Source organism: Ambystoma mexicanum, chromosome 6p (assembly GCF_040938575.1).
Source record: "Ambystoma mexicanum isolate Mex_15411 chromosome 6p, UKY_AmexF1_1, whole genome shotgun sequence".
NCBI classification, from domain to species: domain Eukaryota; kingdom Metazoa; phylum Chordata; class Amphibia; order Caudata; family Ambystomatidae; genus Ambystoma; species Ambystoma mexicanum.
In genome coordinates, this window is record NC_090935.1 from 1039863958 (window position 1) to 1039879887 (window position 15930).

The window sequence follows — 15930 nt, forward strand, 5'->3', positions numbered from 1 at the left end:
ACCTTATCACCACTCATCATGGACTTTGTGAATGCCTCCTTTAAGACCTGCATTGTTCCCAACAGCATTAAATCTGCTTGAATTACCCCACCACTTAAAAAAACCCTCTCTCAATCCCTCCTTACCCACCAACTATAGACCCATCACCTTTGTCCCCTTTCTACTTGAAATATTTGACCGTATCGCTTAGTCCCAAGTCCAACATTTCCTAGAATCCCAGCATGTCCTTTGCACAAGGCAATCTGAGTTCCGACACAATCATAGCACCAAAACAGCCTTGCTGGACCTTGAAATGCAATTGGACAGCACTCGGATGCAGGGAATCTTCCTCTTCCTTGACCTATCTGCAGCATTTGATTTACTTGACCACGATATTTCTGCCAACACCTTGGCCCTCAATTCCTATTCTCCTCTGATGCTATTGCCTGAGTAACATCCTTCCTTGGGGATCTTACCTGAAGAATCTGTGTTTGGGATTCTGCAGGAGACCCCATTCCAGCACTTTTCTGACTCCCAACACTTCCAATCACATTCCCACTCCTCCCACTCCTTTCCTCCCTTCTACCTACCCCATCTATGACAACTCTAATGAGGGGCTCAGCATTCGTGCACCACTGATCATGGTCTGCAACTCTCCCTTATGTCTAGGAGGTGCACACCACTGCCTATACGCTGCTCAACACCTTTTCTTTGATCTTGCACAAATCTCTGGGATCCTAAAACTATCAGATTTCCTATTTTCATCAGTGTCTTCATCATTGTCAGATACTCCATGCAGTGACACATCTAGCCCACCTATTCTCATGGCTTCACAATGCTTCAGGGCTGCTATAATCTATAATCATCCTGATAAACTATTTAATCTTTTGGACTGAATGCATCTGTTCCCAGGAAGGGGTATTGCACTCATCACCAAATCCACACTCCTCTTCAGGGGAATTGACTCCTCCCAAGTTCCAGGGAACAGATCTCTCCTCCTGAAACTCTCCATTAACCCACAGATGAATTACAACCTCCACCTCCTTTATCATCAGCAGAGCTCAATAAGTCGACTAGAATCTGAATTCCCCCTCTGTTCAAACCACTATTCAAGTCCTCCAGCAAATGTATAATTCTAGGTGACCTCAATCTGGATTTTAATGATACAAGCAACAAAAAAAACATCACTGCTGGTCCAAGCCTTACAGGGGATGAATTTTAAACAATTAGTCAGCTCTCCTACTCACAGTTAGCGGTGCATCCTTGACTGGATTCTTACCAACAACGTCACACTTGAAACCTCAACTATCTCCCTGGTAACATAGTCTGATCATTTCCTCATCAAATTGGTTATCCCGCATTCCATCCCTCTGGCATATACTGCTCCTGCACCCAGCCTGATTTCGGTGTGCAACACTCACAAACTAATTCATGAGATGCTTAAGCCCACCCTCTCCTGCTTTCTCACCTCATCATTAACAGCTAACAACAGTCCAGAAGCTTTCACAAATCACTTTCACAACAGCTTCCTCCTCTATACGATGGATCAACATGCTCCCCTTTAATCCAAAAGTCCATAACCACACAAACCCACCAACCTCTGGTTTTTCGATGAACTTGTCTCATTTCGTAGAATCAAGAGAACCCTTGAGCACCTTTACCAAAATAATACAACTCCTGAATCAACTACTCTAATTTTGTTAAAGCTGCGAAGACCTACAAGAAACTGGTCTTCTAACACGAGGCCAACTCGTTCATTACCAGAATGTCTAATGCAACCTCAAACTCCAAAGAATTGTTCTCCGTCTTGCGAGCATTAGAAAATCATGTAATTGCAAACACTCACACCAGGACTGACAAAGAATGGTGCATTACAATTAGGTATGCCCTCTCCAACAAAATTAGACATAAAATGAGTGACAAAAAAATCCTAATAGCCTCCAAAACCTCCACCCCTGTCACCACACCATCATCTAAACACTGTATCCACACAGATACAACACCTTGTACCTCCTCTCAAGTCTCTGAAGTATGTTCTGGAGTCCATCCTCGCCCTGAAACCCTCAACTTGCAAGGGAGACTCCTGCCTACCGCATATTGTCAAATTGTGTGTGCCCACCTTATCACCACTCATCATGGACTTTGTGAATGCCTCCTTTAAGACCTGCATAGTTCCCAACAGCATTAAATCTGCTTGAATTACCCCACCACTTAAAAAACCCTCTCTCAATCCCTCCTTACCCACCAACTATAGACCCATCACCTTTGTCCCCTTTCTACTTGAAATATTTGACCGTATCGCTCATTCCCAGTTCCAACATTTCCTAGAATCCCAGCATGTCCTTTGCACAAGGCAATCTGAGTTCCGACACAATCACAGCACCGAAACAGCCTTGCTGGACCTTGAAATGCAGTTGGACAGCACTAGGATGCAGGGAATCTTCCTCTTCCTTGACCTATCTGCAGCGTTTGACTTACTTGACCACGATATTTCTGCCAACACCTTGGCTCTCAATTCCTATTCTCCTCTGATGCTATTTCCTGAGTAACATCCTTCCTTGAGGATCGCACCTCAAGAATCTCTGACTGGGATTCTGCCACAGACCCCATTCCAGCACTGCTCTGTGTCCCCCAAGGGTCCTATCTGTCTCCCACCCTTTAAAACACCTACGCTAGGCCCCTACTCAGCATACTTAACTCTCTTGCTATCACCTGCACTAACTTTGTTGATGATAGACAAATCCACCTCCCCATCCCTTGGAATCACACTGAGGACACCATTAAAAATATTTACTCCACCATCCAAAACTGGATGGCCAATCACAATCTGTGTCTGAATGATGATAAAACAGATCTACTGTTTGTGGTTTCCGCTTTTCACCTCAGCAAGCTTGCCTCAGCCTACTCCTCCTTTTCCATTGATGATACCTCCATCCCAGTCTTCAGACAAGTCAAAACTCTGGGGGTCTATTTGAACGCTGAACTGAACATGACCAAGCACATCAATGCACTGGCATCCTCTACGGTTTACACCACAAATTTGATTTGCCTGAGTAGACAATTCCTGTTTCCAAACAACTGTCTCAAGCTTGCAACAGCTACTCTCATTGGCAAACTTGACTATTTTAACATTCTTCTCATTGGCACCTTTGCCACTAAATTATCCTTGTTTCAACTCCTCCAAAACAAAGCTCTTCGTGTGGCCCTGGGTCTGCGCCGGTCCGCCACATCTTGGCTTCCATGCATGAAGCCCACTGGGTACCTATTAAAGCTAGCATTCACTTCAAAACGTTGACACAAAAACATAGCTGCATCTACAAAGTTGCCCCCATGTCCTTAAAAAAGAGCATCTCTCAGAAACACTACTCATTTGCTCTCTGCTCCTCCAACAGCATCGCTCTGGTCACACGCGATTCATAAATGCCAGAGTCGGACGTGTCAGATTTGCTGTTAGTGCCCCCTCACTCTGGAACTCGTTACCCCCATGCATCAGAGACACATCCTCCTATAGCAACGTGAATAAATGAGTGAAAACCTGGCCCTTCAATAAATATGAAAAATGATACTTTTCTCTTTTTACCTGCAGCATGCTTGTACCATATGGCTGTTTTTACTTTGTTCTTAACCTGCATAATCTGTACAAACACTGTGATACCCTTAGGTTTGGGCGTTACACAAATGTTATAAATAAATAAACTAACTGGTGAAAATTGCCAGGAAACTCGTGCTATCCCTTGCTATTTACTGCAATGTTACTCAGCCAGTGTGTCAAAAAGAACATTTGAAAACTACAAGGATGTCAGAACCAGAGGGCCTGTGCACCAATTAAACCCAACAAAATTAAACTACTGCAATCCTTAAACTGACTGCTGGTGGTAGCGAATAAAAATGGAGATCCTGCATGTTATGTACAGACTCTGTGTTGGCAATCATCTGAATTTCTAAAAGAGCTGTCCCCACACATCCTAATGTAGTCCACTACCAAGTTAAAGAAAGACAAGGCAAAAGGCTTCGAGTCCATACAACTTGCCGGAGTGCTTTTCCCATCATTCAAGTAAGAACAGCTTAAACATGGCATACTTAAGGATGCTCTTAGCTGCTGAAATGAGAGATCTGGGATCCCCTTTCCCATGTAAATTACATTCTAAGCAGAAAGTCCACTAGCCCATCTACCCTGTAACCAAAGGATTGTGTGACACCACAATAACATATTTCCATGGAGCCTTCCCGAACATTGATCTTGTCTGCCTCCACTACTAACACTTAAGGCTGCCCCTGGTGTAAAAAAGATTCCTCTTTAGGTAACTTTCCCTCCATATTCTATGGACTCCCAAAGCTTTTGCTTTTGTTTTTGAACTTTTACTGCCTTTTATCAGGCAAGTGAAGCCTTCAGCTTCACCTCCCTGGCATTTTGCTCATTTTGTCATGTGGAAACTGATCAGTCGTTTAGACAATCAGTACTGGGAAACTATGTTTCCCTTTTTTCTGTTTACCATTTTGGTACCTTTTTTAACAGTACACACAACATTGTACAATGTGGTGCAGTGGGGATACCTTTGTATCACCCTAGTCTTTTACACTTGGAATTTGTGGTTACTTTTATATGTGCCTAAAGACAAGCCGGTGGCAGCAATGAGCTTTTTACAATTTTTGCAATATTTTTAGTGTGTACATTTATGTGCACTGTGTTTGGCTACTAAAAGTGTCTAGTGCCCTAAAATAGCATGCATCTAGATTTCACTGATTGTTGGACATGAATGAAACCCACAGTGGTCCCTAATTGGTCCAAAGCTGCCTGTTTGAATGGTGCAGATCATTACCATTGGAGAATCTGGACTTGCTTCCAGCCAGGATTTAGGATAGGTAGAGAATGCCTGAAGCCATTTCTGCAAATCAGCATTGGAGCCAAGTATCCTGTGTAGAAGAGCAGATGATTGAAGATACGTGGACGACTCTCAAAGGGACCCAGCAAACCCTTCCTGGGTTTGGCCCAGTCAAGCCCTGCTGGACTACCTGATCTGTGAAGGCCCTGAGTGGTTCTTCAAACCTTGGACTGGTGGGACTAACCAGTCTCGATGCATTCCTAAGGATCAAGCCATCCTGAGCCGTCGGAAGTGTCCCTGGACCATCTGGTGGATGGACCAACTCTTCAGAATTGTTGCTGTTCCTTTTTTGCGCCGGAACTTTGCTTATCGCCATCTTGTGGCACAAGTCACCTTTCTTCAGAAATTTCAGCATCCCAGCATCAAGGGAGCTTGCTCTCGAAGGTCTTCTTCAGCCGTGATTGGAAAGACGCCTGCTGACACCCATGTGCGGTAGCTGTCACTGGAACTCACCTACTCCAATATGGCGAAGTGTCCTGAAGAGGTCTCCATTAGGTGACTTTTACATTTCTTCTTCTCAAAGGGTTGCAATCTGCTCCTGGAAACGACCAGAAGAATCCTTGCACCGCAGCACCTCTCACTGGATCCAATGGCAGGAAAACCTACCTCCAGCGACCGCCAGTTGACCCAACAAGTTATCTGGGAAAATCAGAGCCAGAGGGATAAGTAATTGAAACACATACACCTCCACCTGTTCTCCTTAGAATAAACCTTAGAATAAACATTGGTAATTCCATTCTAGCCTTTTTTGATCATTGTATCTAAAAGCTTGTATCTAAAAGATAGGAACATAATTGTACCTACTTGTAGCTTTGTATAAATATCATCCAGAACATGTTCACCACCACAAGACCTCTTCTTACATCAGGCCCCTCTCTTAATAAGAAGCTTTGGGACTTTTGGGTACGAGGCCCCATACATTGTAAGGATTTGAAGTATAAGGTTAGGGCATAATTCTTGTGAATCGGTTTAATTCTACTGCATCACTGTTCACCTTCATGTTATTGTCTAAATTATTGAATGCATTCCTAAGAACTTAAAGATGACTGTATATCTAACAACATAATAAAAGGCAAGATGTATGTTCCTCCCTGTATGTTTGTCCGATGTAGTAGCTTTGCCTGTTGTCACCACAAGAGTGAGCTGTTGCCTAAGGAAATACAGTGGTCCAATTCATATAGCTTCACCTGTTGTCAATGCTAGAGGGTGCTGTAGGATTAGGACATATAGTGTTCATACTGTGTTAATGATAACCTGTACTTTGGTCCATGTGCACGGGCCTGTACACTAGTATGTTTGATAATTGGGTATTGTGTGATATTACTGATTTTTTCATTTCTTAGTGGGTGTTTTGGGCCTATAATAAATAGAGTATTTTTGTATGTACCTGTCTAATTTGAATTATTGTGTGATTCACTGTGTGGACTCATTGTGGTCCCCTGACCCCACTCATTTTCTACTGAGACTAAGCCTTGACAACTCTCCTCGCTTACCTTGATTAGGTTTGGCAAACCTCTCAGAGTTCCCCAGTTTTCACTATAACCAGTATGGCCTCCTAAAACATGTCCACGATGGCAGATTCTAGAAATCCATCTTAACTAGTGGCGCTCCAACCCTGAGGGAATCATCTCTGGGCTGACCCAGATCTGCAGTGCTCCCTGGAAGTAAAATGATAGTACTATACAAAACACCTACATTTGTTGTGGATTGACAATGATTATGGGGAAAGCAATACTAAGGAAGCTTTTCTCCTCCTCCAATATTAAATCTCCCTGGAGAATGCTACTCCTAGTGAATATGTTGAATAATGCGCTCAAGGTTGAGGATTAGTTCACCTAACACCAGAGTGCATGCTCTTATCAAAATCTGGGGTCATCAGCTCCCTGACTTTTTTCGTGCATTTGATCCTTTTCCCAAAATATTGAGGACCATTAAATTTAGATTGTGGTAGTACAGGATAGAATAAACCTTCTCCCAGAAAAGCTTGGGGCATCTGTGTCTCAACAGATAGTGGATGCTGATTGGTTGGGATGGAGGATATTGAACGCTTCCTGCTCCTGATTATTAGTGGAAGCATAGGAGAAATTAGATATGACCTCTCCTGATGATGAATAGTATTTATAGTAGAAGGGAAGGCAGGATATTTCTCTTATGGTCCAACAACCCTGTGGTGCTGTGAAGTGTTGTACTTTTACCTTTATTGATCTGATTCAGAAGGGAGGGAAGGTAGAATGAAAATGTCACCATTGGTACCTCCCCTCGATTAGAAAATAGACAGTTTTCATTTGTGACACATGCCCAAATAAGATAGTCAAACCTTTGGCTCGGGGAGGTATTAACTTGGCATTTAGCTAATGTGTTAATGTATCCGAACACTGCGGGCCTCACTACGAGAACGGCGTTAGCCATGGAGCTATTAGCTCCATGGCTGCCACCGTTCCGGGCTCCATTACCGGGTTCCTGCAATGGGGACTTACCGGGTTACTCCAAGATAGGAGGACACGGTAAATCCTCCTTGCAGGAACACTTCCCCATTCCCGTTTGAGCCCCCATAGGGCTCAATGGGAATGGGGAGGGAGGTAATAACGGGCAGATTACATCTGGCCCGTTATTGCCTTCCAAAAACCCTCGCGGGACCCGGAAAGCACGCCTGGTTTTGCCAGGCGTGCGATCCGGGTTCCGCGATGGGAAGCTTGTAATCAGCACTCCCGGAATGAAGGGGGCTGGTGCTGTACCACCCCCCTTCAATCCAGGAACGCCAGGGTCGTAATGAGGCCCTGCATCTCTTATTACTTTTGAAATGTTCATATGTCCTTTATAACACGAAAAAAAATGTGTTATTGCCAATGTATTGCTTTGTTGTCGGTCTTTCTCGTTTAATTATTGTAATGTTGATGGAACTGATTTTAATGGAAGAATCTTAATTAGATGTTTTAAACTTGGCCTGTAAAAATATCTTGGCTTGAAAAACATAGTTGCTCTTCTTGTTTCACCGACAGAGGATTTAGGAAGTGTTATTAATAGTAAGTTTGACTTTGCTAGGACACTATTAATTACTTCATGAAACTGGCACGTTTCACCTTGATTAACTTTTTTTTTTAAATAGGTTTACATTTAATTGGAACATGAGAACACTAAGACATTATTATTTTTTTTAAACACATGTGGTGGTTACATTTACAGAAACGCTTCATATGTTTGAGAATTCAATATTTCTTTCCATTAACCTTATTTGATGCAGCCTGAGAGGCTGAGCAGCCGCTCTGGGTTTCACTGACCTTTGATAGTGTAATGTATAATTGGATTAGCAACGCTTAAGCTGCTGTGTTTTTATGAATTACAGAAAACAACAAAAACTACTCGAGAAAGAATATTGTGTGAACATAGTCCATCTTCCTTAACGCACAAAATGTTCCCAGTGCGGTGTGCGCAGGTAGAGCAGCTCATGTTTTCCATTAGATTTGTAATTAAGTTCAATTGCCTTCCGTTGTACTTATTTGACCCTGAATTGTTTGTCTCAGTGCAAGAAGACGATTAGCCCGCCTAAAATAAAGGCACAATGGTGCGCCTTAGTTTAGGCTTCAGTGGGTCTGGAAGCCGCTTCAAAGATGTGAGCGGAGGATAGATGTGAGCGGAGGATCTGCACCACGTTGATGCTTACACATTAGCAAACCCACTCACGTATCAACGTATGAAAGCACTGTCCACAACAGGCTGCATGCTTTAGTCACTTTGCACAAATAGAGAACACAACTTTCACTAAATTCACGAAATAAGGCGGTCATTTAAGAAACAACACTTATGAAAGGTGAGGCACTATTAGTTTACAGGGCAACTAAAGTGTCCATAAATTTCATTTCAAATGATCCCACAGCTGATAATGAATAATTTCTAAGGGTTTCTAGTAAATCTACAATTTCCTGAAAACTTGATTTTTGTTGTCACTCTGTTACATTTAAAATGTTCCTTGCCAGAAAAGAAAAAAAAACGATAATGTAAATGATAACACATTCTAGTGCTGCACTCAGTGAGGGCATGGCATATGAACATGACCTAAAACCAAGCTCATGTTTCATCTCTGGTTCGAGAAAGTTAGGACTTTTGTGAGGTCAGTTCACAGCTCTGGGGGATCATCCGCCATCTTAAATTTGACAGCATTCATCACTGGACCTTTTCAGGCAAGCCTGGAGAAGCTTCCTGTGAAGTGCAGGATTCCGTAACAGGGCAGGTTAGACCACCGGTGGCTCACCTCTAAATGTATTTGATGAAAGGGCTTCACCCTTGCAACTCTCAACAAACGTTCGAAATGTCCCGCAGTCCTATATTGAGTGCTTGCATGGTGTGAGAATTTGAGTAGAAGAGCGAACAATATCTCCATAAATGTATTTTGGGTAGTAAGAGAATCATACGTGTGTGCATTGTTTTATAGACACTGAGACCCATTCTATGTAAGCCCTGGACTTCCTTTCTGAAAACGTCATGTTTTCCCAGGGTTGTCAGATAAGGTTTTCCAGTCCATCTCCATCTAGACAGGTAGCAGACCCGATCAGGCCCTCCTCTCCTCCTGCCTGCATTTATTAACACCTGGATGAGTGGCAGCTGGTTGAAACCGAAAACCTGAAGTCATGCTCATCAGAAAAAACTTCTACTGTTGAAGCCTGCATCTGTGTTTGTCGTCTCTAACTATGGTCCTATCATTCACCCTTCTTTTCTAGGCAAGATCCTTGCTGTGGCCTTGGCCATTTAACCTCAAACATGCACTGACATACATAGCCTACTACAGACCTGCTGATCAGGCTTAATGCACCTTTCTCCCATGCATAGAGAACGCCAGCATCAAAACTTCACACTATGCACTCCCCATCATCGACGACAGACACTTCTGCCTCCTTCTAATCATTGATCTCTCTGCAGCTCTGAAAGAGCAGACCATTAAGTCCTGATCAAACACTGCACAAATGCATGGTCACTAGTGATAACACACTCTACTGGTTCATCTCTCTTTGAAGGCCATGTTGTTGATGTTAAAGGTGACTGTATTAGAGAGGGAAAGTGTGAGGAGAGTGCTTCAAAGGAGCTGGTGGTGGCTACTTGCAGTCTGATACGAGGTCAGAATCTCTAGGGGGTGATGGTGAGTCATTCACTAGTTCTGTGAAGCTTGTCTTTGAATTCAGGGATTTCCAGGATCTCATGTAGAGGTGGGTGTCTAACAGGTCTCAGTGATGAAGAAGGTGACATGGATACGGTTGCTGTTGCATGATCTGTTTGTGTTGTCTGGTGATGGGCTGTTGTGTGAGTGGGATGATGCACATGGCATATAGCTCATCTGAGTCACATGGTGTAAGGGTCATTGCCCTTTCCAGGTCATTAAAAGACCACACAGGATCAGAACTCGTATTTTCCTGCATTTAGCTTTTGACAACTGAGTTAAGAGAATAGGTGAAGGGGCAGAACCGGCAAAACTAAGCGGGAAAGACAGGGAGTTATTGACTTCTGTGTGGGACAGAGGTCACTGTACATTCTCCACTAGGTCAAATCAACAAATCAAATAGATATTGCCTATCAACAAGATCAGCTTAGTGGAGACATGTCATTTGTATTTATTTTATAAGCACTACAAAATATGTCACCACTCTCATCAATTAGTAGCAGTGGGGAGAAAGGGTGACTCTGCGAACTTAAAATTAACAAAGGATCTCGGACCAATGTTATAGTATAATATAAACAGAATTAAATTAGTGAGTAATTAATGAGTGAGTTTCTATACCATTATTATCTCTATCTTATTGGATGACAAAAGAATAAGAGAATACAGGCAACACAGCATACACAAGAGAAGACATAATCCAGATACATTTAGACCCGAACCCTATGGAGATGGTGCCCATCAGAGGGGCATCTAAACCACACGGAGAGAGGATGGAGATACACTAACAGAGTCCAGCCCATTCAGGGGGAAAGAGCCTAAGGGAGCTGTGTTTCTAGCAGTAGCAAAGAGCACCCCCTTTTGAGGGCAGAGCCATAAGCATCTTCCATGATCATCCATTCACTCACTGGACCACACAGAAAGCAACGAGAGAAACATAACTGTAAGGTATTTCATGCGTCCAAATCATTAATACTGGAAGAATGATTCTGCCTCCTAAGTCACACACAGCATTTAGGAAAGCTGTCAAACGCTATTGTTTGTATAAATGCACCACAGGAACTTTTTGTGTAACAAACTCTTATGTAAATGCATGACTGTAATAAGCTAGGCCTTTGCTCGCTGTAACCACGAGCTAAGCCTAAATCAATGTAACTAAGACATATTCTTGCTATAGCCCATGGGCTGTGGAGCGCTTTACAAATTCAAATAAATACAATCAAACAAGTCTGTGTTGAGCCACTAACCAATTTTGAAATCGAGAGACACTGTCCACTTTATTTTCTGAAGCGACCTGAGCAAAACAGTGAGTGTGTTTTTTAATGTGTAAGCATCAGAGTGGCGCTCTGATTTTAGGAGGGCTAATTGTCTTCTTGCACGAAGGCAAACAATTCAGGGTCAAATAAGTACAACAGAAGGCAATTGAACATGATTACAAATCTAATGGAAAACATTAGCTACCCTACCTGCGCACACCGCACTGGGAACATTTTGTGCGTTAAGGAAATAGACTATGTTCATACAAAACTCTTTCTAGAGTAGTTTTGTGTTTTCTGTATAGCATGCAAATGAATAAAGCTGCTTAACAGATGCATGCTAGTTGTGCGCCATTTTCAGTGAGATCATATCACTTACCACAAACATAGGTTGCTTATCAGCATGGAGATGAGGTCAAAGGTTCACCTCACATATACTTTTCCCGGAATAGCTAAAAAGTTTATGACTGACATTATACACCAGGATATCATACTTAAATCACTTGTTTTGAGAGTGTTTGCTTTTAGCCTAGGTTGCCAGCAATATCACATTATATTCATATTAGTGTGTACCTGTGTCCACGGTCCAAAGTTCAGGTTTACATTAACACAGTAGGGCCACCCAATATCCTAAAGGCAACAGCTCCCTCTAGCGGTGACAACAGGTGGAGCTACTGCATCGAACAAACATCAATCTGGCCTTTTATTTTATTGTTAGATTACATTAATGAGAATACCCATCCTATGTTTGTTCATAGACAAGAACAGAGCAGAACACATAGCATGCAAGATCACAATTATATACATAATTTATTATAACATTTTGCTTGTTACAAGCAAGAGCTTGCTTATGCAACACTAATCAATGAACAGGAAAGTATCAATGTCAGTTATTTGGTTCAAGGTGTTAGTTTATTGTTAACCGAGAACAAGTGTTCCATATGCAAAGCATTTTTTATATGTATTTTAATCTTCTGATTGGTCTTTAGTAACTACACTTGAATTAAAGTGATGTTACACTATTGTCCGGGTCTTGATATGTTCTCTGTTTTAATGTGGGGAAATGAACATCCCTTCTTGTAGCAACCCTGTATTTTGCAATAACAGTACAAGATTAAGGTTAACATAAATATGAGACACAGACCACTAGGGTTCATGGACGAGGTTGACTGCGTGAGCAGCTTGCTCCCTGCTGCAATGGTGAAAAGAAAGCTCCATCACTGCCTTAGAGGAAGCAACCTGTCATTTCCAGTGGTCTACGAGACCCTGAGAAACCCAGACACTGTAATTGATGAATTTTGCTGACAAGATTAGGTGAAAATGACAGGGGTGAGACCCGGCGAGAGAGACACACAGAGGCTCGGGAAAGTGAGGTGGTGGGACAGAGTCTTGCCACGGCCCAGCCCCGGGCACCCAAGATAATGCTGTGTGTTTAGTGGTTTGAGAAGGATGTAGGGGTTAGCCCAGAGCTGAGGAGTGCTGTGCCACAGGGTCAGCTGAGAAGTGCCCTCCCTGTACCACCCACAGAGCCGAGTGGAGAAGCCGCATCCTGCAGTGAACCAGCAGGTGGCATTCAAGCATCGGAAGCCTGATCCGACGTCTCCCCTCATCAGGCTGAATCTTACGGCCTGGGAGCGGTATAATCAACAACTTCAACTTCAATACTGCTCTCCTCACCTAATTAACACCTTGTGCCTCATTTAGGCGCCTGTTTTTGTGGATTCATCTCCTATTCATGCACTTTCTGCCTCCTTCAAGCTCGTCACATGCCTCGAGGATTTCTCAAAATGGCGACTTCATACTCTCCGACGGCTGTTTTTCCTTGATTCCGTCAATCCGTGTCTGCCCCAGGCGACTCTTGTTGCCATTGCCCCTTTGGCTCAACCGCTCGCCTCCTGGGACCTGCGCCGACTTGCGGACCTCTACGCACTGTACCTCTCCTCAGAGTCCAACTGCTCCTGTACCAGCTGCACGGCACCCCGGTGACGGGCCGATACCTCCGTGCCCAGCTGCTCCAGCTCCTGCAAAACTGCTCCACCTCTGATGGGCTTCAGCTCCTCCACCTCGGCGCCCGTGCCCCAGAGACCTCCGGGCTGAACGGCTCCACTGGTTACAGGCCGATACCTCCGGGCTGAACGGCTCCACTGGTTACAGGCCGATACCTCAGAGCCTAGCTGCTCCAACAACCGCCAACCTGCTTCACCTCTGATGGGCTGCAGCTCCTCCACCTCGGCGCCCGTGTTCCCAAGATCTCCGAGCTGAACGGCTCCACCAGTTACGGGCCAATACCTCAGCGCCTAGCTGCTTCAGCACCCGCCAACCTGCTTCACCTCTGAAGGGCTGCAGCTCCTCCACCTTGGCGCTCATGCTCCCGAGACCTTCGTTCCCAGCTACTCCAGCACCCACCATACTGCTCCACTTCTGACGGGCTGCAGCACCTCCACCTCAGTGCCTGTACTCCTGAGACCTCTGAGCCCAGCTGCTCCAACACCTGCTGAACGGCTCCTCCTGTAACAAACTGCAGCTCCTCCAACACGGTCGCCCGTTCTCCCGCCGAACATGGGCCTGCCTCATCTTCTGAGGGCTCATCTGCTTCCTCCCGCCAGTTACTCCAGTAACTGCCGAACGGCCCCTCCTTTCACGGACTGAGACCTCCGAGCCCAGCTGCTCCAGCACCCACTGAACGGCTCCACCTTTCACGGGCCTAGACCTCCGAGCCCAGCTGTTCCAGCACCCGTTGATCGGCTCCACCTGCGACAGGCTGCAGCTCCTCCACCTCAGCGCCCATGCTCCCGCCGACAGCCGGCCTGCTTCATCTTCTCAGGGCTCATCTAATTGCCTCCTGCTAAGTGCTGGCTCACCTACTTCTCCTTCATTGTGGTCCTCTCCGCCTTGCTTCTCTCCTCCTACTGCCTGCGGGCTCACCTGCCCACCTCCTGCTGCCCTCTCTTCAGTTGTGATCCACTGTGCCCCTGCGGCCCCCGCCGTCCTCAGGCCTGCTTCAACCACTGCGGGCTCACCCACTTGCCTCCCGCTGCCTGCTCCCTCATCTTTGGCTTGCTGTGCTGTGCCCTTTCTCTGACCTGCTCATCTGCTTTGGTCTCACCCACTTTCCCCAGGCTGCCTACGGGCTCATCTCCTCGCCTCCTCAGGACTGCTTCCTCTACCTCGGGCTCACCCGCTCACCCGCTGCCTGCTCCGTCATCTGTGGCTTCATCTACACCTACTACTCATGCCTTCCTTGGACCTGCCTCATCTACCATGACCTGCCTCATCTCCTACCTGCCTCCACAGGACTGCTTCCTCTACCGCAGCCTCACCTGCTCGCATCCTGCTGCGTGCTCCATCATCTGTGGCTTCCTCTGCCCCTGCTACTCCTGCCTTCCTTAGACCTACCTCATCTACTGTGGGCTCATTCGCTCGCCTCTTGCGCCTGCTCCGTCTGCTGACCACTGTGCCCCTGCTGACTCCATCTAGTGTGGACTGCAGTGTTCTCCACCCTGCAGGTTTCCTTTGGCTGACTCCATCATCTGCGGTCTGCAGCGTTCTCCTCCTATGACTCTGACTTCTCCTCCACCCACCACAGGCTTCTATTCCCCCTTGCTGCTGCCTAACGTGACTTCCATGCCTGTTCCTCCTGTACCCCTCATCTCTCACTGATATCACCCCCCGGCGGACCAAGACGCCTCTACTTCTACTCCACGGCTCCAACTTCTCTCTGGATGACTTCATCTTCTGCGGTCTGCAACGTTGCCCCCCATTGACTTGTTCTCCTTCTCCTTTGTCGAACTGCTGTGCCTCTGCTTCCACAACCACGGCTCCAGCTACTCTCTGGCCGGCTCTCTCCACTTTAAGTTCTCCTCCACTGTCCTGGTTTCCCTTCCTGTCCCTGACCACCGTGCTTCCGCTTCTACTCCTTCCGCTCCTTCTTCTCACCACCTATTCCTTCTGCTGCAGGCCTCAGTGATCTCCCCCACCCTCATTAAGTTTGGGCTGTGATCTCACCTAGCACTACTACTGGCTAAGCCCCCGCCCCCCCTCCTCACCAGAGTTTCTCATCTTCTGCCCAATAGTACTACTACTTTCAGTGTATGTCCCCTTCCTACTCCCTCTCCCTTCCCCTTTCTCCTCCCCACTCACTGCTCTACTTCTCATACATTCTCCCTCTAACTGCCCCTCGTCCCTGACTCATCATATTCACTCTCCCTGTTATGCTTCCTTCTCTCTCTCAATACCGATACTCCCCCCATTCCCCTCCCTTTTCCCCCTCACAATACTCTACATTCTTCTAATGGCCATCTCCTCTCTCTATCTTCCCTTCTCCTCCCACACCCTCTCTATCCCTCTCCCCAATACCTCATCTCATCACCATAACCTTATCTATACTCCTCTCACTAACACCTCTAACGCCTTTGATGTCGCCCTTTGGAACACCAGATCGATCTGTATCAAAACCTCTGCTGTCCTTGACCTTTTCCTATGCCTTAACCTACAATTTCTCTGCAGTAATGAAACCTGGATCCCGCCTTACAATACCTCTGTTCCTGCCTCCCTTACCTCCTCCTCTTCCTCCTTTGAACATGTTCCCTGCACTACTAGCCGTGGAGGTGGTCTTGGCCTCCTCTTTCGCCCACACTTCACCTCTTCTCCATCCCCTACTTCTCTA